This window comes from Phyllobates terribilis, unplaced genomic scaffold (genome assembly GCF_046119375.1).
Source record: "Phyllobates terribilis strain yellow unplaced genomic scaffold, ASM4611937v1 Scaffold_6__1_contigs__length_29720123, whole genome shotgun sequence".
Classification (NCBI taxonomy): Eukaryota; Metazoa; Chordata; class Amphibia; order Anura; family Dendrobatidae; genus Phyllobates; species Phyllobates terribilis.
In genome coordinates this window covers 17,312,881-17,326,302 of record NW_027362766.1, presented here as the reverse complement: position 1 = coordinate 17,326,302, position 13,422 = coordinate 17,312,881, and positions in this window count along the sequence as shown.

Here is a 13,422-nt window from a genome sequence, read left to right as displayed (position 1 = left end):
GGTTCTTGAGATCATTTTGACCCCACGGGGTGAGATCTTGTGTGGAGCCGCAGATCGAGGGAGATTATCAGTGGTCTTGTATGTCTTCCATTTTCTAATTATTGCTTCCACAGTTGATTTCTTCACACCAAGCTGCTTGCCTATTGCAGATTCAGTCTTCCCAGCCTGGTGCAAGGCTACAATTTTGTTTCTGGTGTCCTTTGACAGCTCCTTGGTCTTCACCATAGTGGAGTTTGGAGTGTGACTGTTTGAGGTTATGGACAGGAGTCTTTTATACTGATAACAAGTTCAGGTGCCAGTACTACAGATAATGAGTGGAGGACAGAGGAGCCTCTTAAAAAAGAAGTTACAGGTCTGTGAGAGCCAGAAATCTTGCTTGTTTGTAATTGACCAAATACTTATTTTCCATCAAAATTTGAAAAAAAATTCTTTCCAAATCAAACCAAATATATATATAAGGAATGTCCGGGGTCACTGGAGAATATATAAATAGTGATTCAGCTTCCATGTCAGTTCTTGAGATTGAAATCCAATTTTCTTTATTAATTAACATCATTTTCATAAACTACAGTGATAGATACATTGAGATGCTTCACATCATCTAATGGAGACATCCCAAACACCTTTGCTTCATATCATCTAATGGAGACACCCAACACCTCTCTCTTCCTATCATCTAATGGAGACACCCCAACACCTCTGCTTCATATCATCTAATGGAGACATCCCAACACCTCTGCTTCATATCATCTAATGGAGAAACCCCAACGCCTCTGCTTCATATCATCTAATGGAGACACCCAACACCTCTGCTTCATATCATCTAATGGAGACATCCCAACACCTCTGCTTCATATCATCTAATGGAGACATCCCAACACCTCTTCTTCATATCATCTAATGGAGACATCCCAACACCTCTGCTTCATATCATCTAATGGAGACATCCCAACACCTCTTCTTCATATCATCTAATGGAGACATCCCAACACCTCTGCTTCATATCATCTAATGGAGACATCCCAACACCTCTGCTTCATATCATCTAATGGAGACATCCCAACACCTCTTCTTCATATCATCTAATGGAGACATCCCAACACCTCTGCTTCATAACATCCAATGGAGACATCCCAACACCTCTACTTGATATCATCTAATGGAGACACCGCAACACCTCTGCTTCATATCATCTAATGGAGACACCGCAACACCTCTGCTTCATATCATCTAATGGAGACACCCCCAACACCTCAGCTTCATATCATCTAATGGAGACATCCCAACACTTCTGCTTCATATCATCTAATGGAGACATCCCAACACCTCTGCTTCATATCATCTAATGGAGACATCCCCAACACCTCTGCTTCATATCATCTAATGGAGACATCCCCAACACCTCTGCTTCATATCATCTAATGGAGACACCGCAACACCTATGCTTCATATCATCTAATGGAGACATCCCCAACACCTCTGCTTCATATCATCTAATGTAGACATCCCCAACACTTCTGCTTCAAATCATCTAATGGAGACATCCCAGCACCTCTGCTTCATATCATCTAATGGAGACATCCCAACACCTCTGCTTCATATCATCTAATGGAGATATCCCCAAAACCTCTGCTTCATATCATCTAATGGGGACATCCCAACACATCTGCTACATATCATCTAATGGAGACATCCCAGCACCTCTGCTTCATATCATCTAATGGAGACATCCCAACACCTCTGCTTCATATCATCTAATGGAGACATCCCAACACCTCTGCTTCATATCATCTAATGCAGATATCCCCAACACCTCTGCTTCATATCATCTAATGGAGACACCCCAAAACCTCTGCTTCATATCATCTAATAGAGACATCCCCAACACCTCTGCTTCATATCATCTAATGGAGACATCTCCAACACCTCTGCTACATATCATCTAATGGAGACATCCCCAACACCTCAGCTTCATATCATCTAATGGAGACATCCCAACACCTCAGCTTCATATCATCTAATGGAGACATCCCAACACCTCTGCTTCATATCATCTAATGGAGACATCCCAATACCTCTGCTTCATATCATCTAATGGAGACATCCCAACACCTCTGCTTCATATCATCTAATGGAGACATCCCAACACCTCTGCTTCATATCATCTAATGAAGACATCCAACACCTCTGCTTAATATCATCTAATGGAGACATCCCTAACACCTCTGCTTCATATCATCTAATGGAGACATGCCCAACACCTCTGCTTCATATCATCTAATGGAGACATCCCCAACACCTCTGCTTCATATCATCTAATGGAGACACCAAACACCTCTGCTTCATATCATCTAATGGAGACACCAAACACCTATGCTTCATATCATCTAATGGAGACATCCCACACACCTCTGCTTCATATCATCTAATGGAGACATCCCAACACCTCTGCTTCATATCATCTAATGGAGACAACCCAACACCTCTGCTTCATATCATCTAATGGAGACATCCCCAAAACCTCTGCTTCACATCATCTAATGGAGACATCCCCAACACCTCTGCTACATATCATCTAATGGATACACCCAACACCTCTGCTTCATATCATCTAATGGAGACATCCCCAACACCTCAGCTTCATATCATCTAATGGAGACATCCCAACACCTCTGCTTCATATCATCCAATGGAGATGTAGCACCCTGAGGATTCGGCTGCTACAGGGGTATTGCACCTCAACCCAGAGGTGTGATATTCCACTCCCGGGTAAGGATGGAGTGTGGAACTGAGCTCAGATAGACTGCATGCACTACATACATCCCATTCCAGAGGAGCAGGCCGACGGTACTCCCACTTAGAAATGTGCAGGTACAACCGAGCCTGTTCCTGGCTGGAGTGGGAGGGGGGTGGTACATCCCATGTAGTGTAGGGGCAGATAGGGGGAGCAGTCTGGGTAGTGTTAGGAGCTCATTGGGTGCTGGTCACCTGAGCTCACACATAGAGGGATATATAAGGAGGGCACCAACTAGAATCAGGGTCAGACGCAGAGAGGCAGTCAGACGCAGAGAGTCAGTCAGCTGCAGAGGACAAGTCTGATGCAGAGAGCAGGAAACAGCAGCCCTGGAGAGAGAGGAGAAAGAAGGAGAAAGACCCAGAGGGGGAAGACTGAAGGGACCCAAGAACCCAAATTAGAGCACCGGGTGAGGAGTCAGCATCAGGGTACCGGAACCCAAGCTGGTGGGGGCAAAAACAATCCCCAGCCAGAGACCGGAGACCGTGGGCAGAGTTTGCCACGGTCACCCACCATATTCACCCCGAAGGCACACCACATGCAGGGTCAGGGAACCCAGGGCCAAGGGTGTCCCAAAAGAAGGCCCGAGGGAGCTGGACCTAGGTGAATCCCTGGTGGGGACGGCTGAAGAAAGGACAGAGGGAGAGCTCAGGGCCACGCTCCGGACTTGTTTGGGGGTTGGCTGGATCCAGGACCTGGTGGACGCAGCACGGCTCGGGTGGTCACTAGCAGCTGGAGTGACCGAAACATCAGCAGTAAGTAAACTCCCTTAACTGCACAACCCGAGTCTGTCTTCATTGCCGGCTGCACCGCACCACCACAACCCCCATCCTCTGCGCCTGTCCCCTCTGAGGCTATACCCCTCCCGTTGGGGGTTATCCCACCAAGCTGCGCATCCACCATCAGCCTCAGCGGACCCTGCTGCAGCGGCGGCCACAGTGACCGCATCACAACGGGTGGCGTAGTCGACACAAAGAACTTTAGTAACATCTGTAAAGCTGCCACATAACACTGAGCTTGACGCCCTGGGCACGGGACCGGGTCACAGCCGCTCGGAGACTACAACCCCCCGTCTGATCCGGTGCCGGGTATTCCCCTCAAAAAGGAATATGTCCCAGGGGGCGCGTCAGAGACATCCCAACACCTCTGCTTCATATCATCTAATGGAGACACCTCAACACCTCTGCTTCATATCATCTAATGGAGACACCCCCAACACCTCAGCTTCATATCATCTAATGGAGACATCCCAACACCTCTGCTTCATATCATCTAATGGAGACTTCCCCAACACCTCTGCTTCATATCATCTAATGGAGACATCCCCAACACCTCTGCTTCATATCATCTAATGGAGACATCCCCAACACCTCTGCTTTAGATCATCTAATGGAGACATCCCCAACACCTCTGCTTCATATCATCTAATGGAGACACCCCAACACCTCTGCTTCATATCATCTAATGGAGACACCCCAACACCTCTGCTTCTTATCATCTAATGGAGACATCCCCAACACTTCTGCTTCAAATCATCTAATGGAGACATCCCAGTACCGCTGCTTCATATCATCTAATGGAGACATCCCCAACACCTCTGCTTCATATCATCTAATGTAGACATCCCCAACACTTCTGCTTCAAATCATCTAATGGAGACATCCCAGCACCTCTGCTTCATATCATCTAATGGAGACATCCCAACACCTCTGCTTCATATCATCTAATGAAGATACCCCAACACCTCTGCTTCATATCATCTAATGGAGATATCCCCAACACCTCTGCTTCATATCATCTAATGGGGACATCCCAACACCTCTGCTACATATCATCTAATGGAGACATCCCCAACACCTCTGCTTCATATCATCTAATGGAGACATCCCCAACACCTCTGCTTCATATCATCTAATGGAGACATCCCAACACCTCTGCTTCATATCATCTAATGGAGACATCCCAACACCTCTGCTTCTTATCATCTAATGGAGACATCCCCAACACTTCTGCTTCAAATCATCTAATGGAGACATCCCAGTACCTCTGCTTCATATCATCTAATGGAGACATCCCCAACACCTCTGCTTCATATCATCTAATGGAGACATCCCAACACCTCTGCTTCATATCATCTAATGCAGATATCCCCAACACCTCTGCTTCATATCATCTAATGGAGACACCCCAACACCTCTGCTTCATATCATCTAATGGAGACATCCCCAACACCTCTCCTTCATATCATCTAATGGAGACATCTCCAACACCTCTGCTTCATATCATCTAATGGAGACATCCCAACACCTCTGCTACATATCATCTAATGGAGACATCCCAGCACCTCTGCTTCATATCATCTAATGGAGACATCCCCAACACCTCAGCTTCATATCATCTAATGGAGACATCCCAACACCTCAGCTTCATATCATCTAATGGAGACATCCCAACACCTCTGCTTCATATCATCTAAAGGAGACATCCCAATACCTCTGCTTCATATCATCTAAAGGAGACATCCCAACACCTCTGCTACATATCATCTAATGGAGACATCCCAACACCTCTGCTTCATATCATCTAATGGAGACATCCCAACACCTCTGCTTCATATCATCTAATGGAGACATCCCAACACCTCTGCTTCATATCATCTAATGGAGACACCCAACACCTCTGCTTCATATCATCTAATGAAGACATCCAACACCTCTTCTTCATATCATCTAATGGAGACATCCCTAACACCTCTGCTTCATATCATCTAATGGAGACATGCCCAGCACCTCTGCTTCATATCATCTAATGGAGACATCCCCAACACGTCTGCTTCATATCATCTAATGGAGACACCAAACACCTCTGCTTCATATCATCTAATGGAGACACCAAACACCTATGCTTCATATCATCTAATGGAGACATCCCACACACCTCTGCTTCATATCATCTAATGGAGACATCCCAACACCTATGCTTCATATCATCTAATGGAGACAACCCAACACCTCTGCTTCATATCATCTAATGGAGACATCCCCAAAACCTCTGCTTCATATCATCTAATGGAGACATCCCCAACACCTCTGCTTCATATCATCTAATGGATACACCCAACACCTCTGCTTCATATCATCTAATGGAGACATCCCCAACACCTCAGCTTCATATCATCTAATGGAGACATCCCAACACCTCTGCTTCATATCATCCAATGGAGACATCCCAACACCTCTGCTTCATATCATCTAATGGAGACACCGCAACACCTCTGCTTCATATCATCTAATGGAGACACCCCCAACACCTCAGCTTCATACCATCTAATGGAGACATCCCAACACCTCTGCTTCATATCATCTAATGGAGACATCCCCAACACCTCTGCTTCATATCATCTAATGGAGACATCCCCAACACCTCTGCTTCATATCATCTAATGGAGACATCCCAACACCTCTGCTACATATCATCTAATGGAGACATCCCAGCACCTCTGCTTCATATCATCTAATGGAGACATCCCCAACACCTCAGCTTCATATCATCTAATGGAGACATCCCAACACCTCAGCTTCATATCATCTAATGGAGACATCCCAACACCTCTGCTTCATATCATCTAAAGGAGACATCCCAATACCTCTGCTTCATATCATCTAAAGGAGACATCCCAACACCTCTGCTACATATCATCTAATGGAGACATCCCAACACCTCTGCTTCATATCATCTATTGTAGACATCCCAACACCTCTGCTTCATATCATCTAATGGAGACATCCCAACACCTCTGCTTCATATCATCTAATGGAGACACCCAACACCTCTGCTTCATATCATCTAATGAAGACATCCAACACCTCTTCTTCATATCATCTAATGGAGACATCCCTAACACCTCTGCTTCATATCATCTAATGGAGACATGCCCAGCACCTCTGCTTCATATCATCTAATGGAGACATCCCCAACACGTCTGCTTCATATCATCTAATGGAGACACCAAACACCTCTGCTTCATATCATCTAATGGAGACACCAAACACCTATGCTTCATATCATCTAATGGAGACATCCCACACACCTCTGCTTCATATCATCTAATGGAGACATCCCAACACCTATGCTTCATATCATCTAATGGAGACAACCCAACACCTCTGCTTCATATCATCTAATGGAGACATCCCCAAAACCTCTGCTTCATATCATCTAATGGAGACATCCCCAACACCTCTGCTTCATATCATCTAATGGAGACATCCCCAACACCTCAGCTTCATATCATCTAATGGAGACATCCCAACACCTCTGCTTCATATCATCCAATGGAGACATCCCAACACCTCTGCTTCATATCATCTAATGGAGACACCGCAACACCTCTGCTTCATATCATCTAATGGAGACACCCCCAACACCTCAGCTTCATATCATCTAATGGAGACATCCCAACACCTCTGCTTCATATCATCTAATGGAGACATCCCCAACACCTCTGCTTCATATCATCTAATGGAGACATCCCCAACACCTCTGCTTCATATCATCTAATGGAGACATCCCCAACACCTCTGCTTCAGATCATCTAATGGAGACATCCCCAACACCTCTGCTTCATATCATCTAATGGAGACACCCCAACACCTCTGCTTAATATCATCTAATGGAGACACCCCAACACCTCTGCTTCTTATCATCTAATGGAGACATCCCCAACACTTCTGCTTCAAATCATCTAATGGAGACATCCCAGTACCGCTGCTTCATATCATCTAATGGAGACATCCACAACACCTCTGCTTCATATCATCTAATGTAGACATCCCCAACACTTCTGCTTCAAATCATCTAATGGAGACATCCCAGCACCTCTGCTTCATATCATCTAATGGAGACATCCTAACACCTCTGCTTCATATCATCTAATGAAGACACCCCAACACCTCTGCTTCAATCTCATCTAATGGAGATATCCCCAACACCTCTGCTTCATATCATCTAATGAGGACATCCCAACACCTCTGCTACATATCATCTAATGGAGACATCCCCAACACCTCTGCTTCATATCATCTAATGGAGACATCCCCAACACCTCTGCTTCATATCATCTAATGGAGACATCCCAACACCTCTGCTTCATATCATCTAATGGAGACATCCCAACACCTCTGATTCTTATCATCTTATGGAGACATCCCCAACACTTCTTCTTCAAATCATCTAATGGAGACATCCCAGTACCTCTGCTTCATATCATCTAATGGAGACATCCCCAACACCTCTGCTTCATATCATCTAATGGAGACACCCAACACCTCTGCTTCATATCATCTAATGGGGACATCCCAACACCGCTGCTACATATCATCTAATGGAGACATCCCAGCACCTCTGCTTCATATCGTCTAATGGAGACATCTCCAACACCTCTGCTTCATATCATCTAATGGAGACACCCAACACCTCTGCTTCATATCATCTAATGGGGACATCCCAACACCTCTGCTACATATCATCTAATGGAGACATCCCCAACACCTCTGCTTCATATCATCTAATGGAGACATCCCAACACCTCTGCTTCATATCATCTAATGGAGACATCCCAACACCTCTGCTTCTTATCATCTAATGGAGACATCCCCAACACTACTGCTTCAAATCATCTAATGGAGACATCCCAGTACCTCTGCTTCATATCATCTAATGGAGACATCCCCAACACCTCTGCTTCATATCATCTAATGGAGACATCCCAACACCTCTGCTTCATATCATCTAATGCAGATATCCCCAACACCTCTGCTTCATATCATCTAATGGAGACATCCCCAACACTTCTGCTTCAAATCATCTAATGGAGACATCCCAGTACCGCTGCTTCATATCATCTAATGGAGACATCCACAACACCTCTGCTTCATATCATCTAATGTAGACATCCCCAACACTTCTGCTTCAAATCATCTAATGGAGACATCCCAGCACCTCTGCTTCATATCATCTAATGGAGACATCCTAACACCTCTGCTTCATATCATCTAATGAAGACACCCCAACACCTCTGCTTCAATCTCATCTAATGGAGATATCCCCAACACCTCTGCTTCATATCATCTAATGAGGACATCCCAACACCTCTGCTACATATCATCTAATGGAGACATCCCCAACACCTCTGCTTCATATCATCTAATGGAGACATCCCCAACACCTCTGCTTCATATCATCTAATGGAGACATCCCAACACCTCTGCTTCATATCATCTAATGGAGACATCCCAACACCTCTGATTCTTATCATCTTATGGAGACATCCCCAACACTTCTGCTTCAAATCATCTAATGGAGACATCCCAGTACCTCTGCTTCATATCATCTAATGGAGACATCCCCAACACCTCTGCTTCATATCATCTAATGGAGACACCCAACACCTCTGCTTCATATCATCTAATGGGGACATCCCAACACCTCTGCTACATATCATCTAATGGAGACATCCCAGCACCTCTGCTTCATATCGTCTAATGGAGACATCTCCAACACCTCTGCTTCATATCATCTAATGGAGACACCCAACACCTCTGCTTCATATCATCTAATGGGGACATCCCAACACCTCTGCTACATATCATCTAATGGAGACATCCCCAACACCTCTGCTTCATATCATCTAATGGAGACATCCCAACACCTCTGCTTCATATCATCTAATGGAGACATCCCAACACCTCTGCTTCTTATCATCTAATGGAGACATCGCCAACACTACTGCTTCAAATCATCTAATGGAGACATCCCAGTACCTCTGCTTCATATCATCTAATGGAGACATCCCCAACACCTCTGCTTCATATCATCTAATGGAGACATCCCAACACCTCTGCTTCATATCATCTAATGCAGATATCCCCAACACCTCTGCTTCATATCATCTAATGGAGACTCCCCAACACCTCTGCTTCATATCATCTAATGGAGACATCCCCAACACCTCTGCTTCATATCATCTAATGGAGACATCTCCAACACCTCTGCTTCATATCATCTAATGGAGACATCCCAACACCTCTGCTACATATCATCTAATGGAGACATCCCAGCACCTCTGCTTCATATCATCTAATGGAGACATCCCCAACACCTCAGCTTCATATCATCTAATGGAGACATCCCAACACCTCAGCTTCATATCATCTAATGGAGACATCCCAACACCTCTGCATCATATCATCTAAAGGAGACATCCCAATACCTCTGCTTCATATCATCTAAAGGAGACATCCCAACACCTCTGCTACATATCATCTAATGGAGACATCCCAACACCTCTGCTTCATATCATCTAATGGAGACATCCCAACACCTCTGCTTCATATCATCTAATGGAGACATCCCAACACCTCTGCTTCATATCATCTAATGGAGACACCCAACACCTCTGCTTCCTATCATCTAATGAAGACATCCAACACCTCTTCTTCATATCATCTAATGGAGACATCCCTAACACCTCTGCTTCATATCATCTAATGGAGACATGCCCAGCACCTCTGCTTCATATCATCTAATGGAGACATCCCCAACACCTCTGCTTCATATCATCTAATGGAGACACCAAACACCTCTGCTTCATATCATCTAATGGAGACACCAAACACCTATGCTTCATATCATCTAATGGAGACAACCCAACACCTCTGCTTCATATCATCTAATGGAGACATCCCCAAAACCTCTGCTTCATATCATCTAATGGAGACATCCCCAACACCTCTGCTTCATATCATCTAATGGATACACCCAACACCTCTGCTTCATATCATCTAATGGAGACATCCCCAACACCTCAGCTTCATATCATCTAATGGAGACATCCCAACCCTTCTGCTTCATATCATCCAATGGAGACATCCCAACACCTCTGCTTCATATCATCTAATGGAGACACCGCAACACCTCTGCTTCATATCATCTAATGGAGACACCCCCAACACCTCAGCTTCATATCATCTAATGGAGACATCCCAACACCTCTGCTTCATATCATCTAATGGAGACATCCCCAACACCTCTGCTTCATATTATCTAATGGAGACATCCAACACCTCTGCTTCATATCATCTAATGGAAACATCCCCAACACCTCAGCTTCATATCATCTAATGGAGACATCCCAACACTTCTGCTTCATATCATCCAATGGAGACATCCCAACACCTCTGCTTCATATCATCTAATGGAGACACCGCAACACCTCTTCTTCATATCATCTAATGGAGACATCCCCAACACCTCAGCTTCATATCATCTAATGGAGACATCCCAACCCTTCTGCTTCATATCATCCAATGGAGACATCCCAACACCTCTGCTTCATATCATCTAATGGAGACACCGCAACACCTCTGCTTCATATCATCTAATGGAGACACCCCCAACACCTCAGCTTCATATCATCTAATGGAGACATCCCAACACCTCTGCTTCATATCATCTAATGGAGACATCCTAACACCTCTGCTTCATATCATCTAATGAAGACATCCCAACACCTCTGCTTCATATCATCTAATGGAGATATCCCCAACACCTCTGCTTCATATCATCTAATGAGGACATCCCAACACCTCTGCTACATATCAACTAATGGAGACATCCCCAACACCTCTGCTTCATATCATCTAATGGAGACATCCCCAACACCTCTGCTTCATATCATCTAATGGAGACATCCCAACACCTCTGCTTCATATCATCTAATGGAGACATCCCAACACCTCTGATTCTTATCATCTTATGGAGACATCCCCAACACTTCTGCTTCAAATCATCTAATGGAGACATCCCAGTACCTCTGCTTCATATCATCTAATGGAGACATCTCCAACACCTCTGCTTCATATCATCTAATGTAGACATCCCCAACACTTCTGCTTCAAATCATCTAATGGAGACATCCCAGCACCTCTGCTTCATATCATCTAATGGAGACATCCCAACACCTCTGCTTCATAACATCCAATGGAGACATCCCAACACCTCTACTTGATATCATCTAATGGAGACACCGCAACACCTCTGCTTCATATCATCTAATGGAGACACCGCAACACCTCTGCTTCATATCATCTAATGGAGACACCCCCAACACCTCAGCTTCATATCATCTAATGGAGACATCCCAACACCTCTGCTTCATATCATCTAATGGAGACATCCCAACACCTCTGCTTCATATCATCTAATGGAGACATCCCCAACACCTCTGCTTCATATCATCTAATGGAGACACTGCAACACCTATGCTTCATATCATCTAATGGAGACATCCCCAACACCTCTGCTTCATATCATCTAATGTAGACATCCCAACACCTCTGCTTCAAATCATCTAATGGAGACACCCCAACACCTCTGCTTCATGTCATCTAATGGAGATATCCCCAACACCTCTGCTTCATATCATCTAATGTAGATATCCCCAACACTTCTGCTTCAAATCATCTAATGGAGACATCCCAGCACCTCTGCTTCATATCATCTAATGGAGACATCCCAACACCTCTGCTTCATATCATCTAATGAAGACACCCCAACACCTCTGCTTCATATCATCTAATGGAGATATCCCCAACACCTCTGCTTCATATCATCTGATGGGGACATCCCAACACCTCTGCTTAATATCATCTAATGGAGACATCCCATCACCTCTGCTTCATATCGTCTAATGGAGACATCTCCAACACCTCTGCTTCATATCATCTAATGGAGACATCCCAACACCTCTGCTACATATCATCTAATGGAGACATCCCAGCACCTCTGCTTCATATCATCTAATGAAGACATCCCTAACACCTCTGCTTCATATCATCTAATGGAGACACCCAACACCTCTGCTTCATATCATCTAATGGAGACATCCCCAACACCTCTGCTTCATATCATCTAATGGAGACATCCCAACACCTCTGCTTCATATCATCTAATGGAGACATCCCAACACCTCTGCTTCATATCATCTAATGCAGATATCCCCAACACCTCTGCTTCATATCATCTAATGGAGACACCCCAACACCTCTGCTTCATATCATCTAATGGAGACTTCCCCAACACCTGTGCTTCATATCATCTAATGGAGACATCCAACACCTCTGCTTCATATCATCTAATGGAGACATCCCCAACACCTCTGCTTCATATCATCTAATAGAGACATCCCAACACCTCTGCTACATATCATCTAATGGAGACATCCCAGCACCTCTGCTTCATATCATCTAATGGAGACATCCTCAACACCTCATCTTCATATCATCTAATGGAGACATCCCAACACCTCAGCTTCATATCATCTAATGGAGACATCCCAACACCTCTGCTTCATATCATCTAATGGAGGCATCCCAACACCTCTGCTACATATCATCTAATGGAGACATCCCAACACCTCTGCTTCATATCATCTAATGGAGACACCCAACACCTCTGCTTCATATGATCTAATGAAGACATCCAACACCTCTGCTTCATATCATCTAATGGAGACATCCCTAACACCTCTGCTTCATATCATCTAATGGAGACATGCCCAACACCTCTGC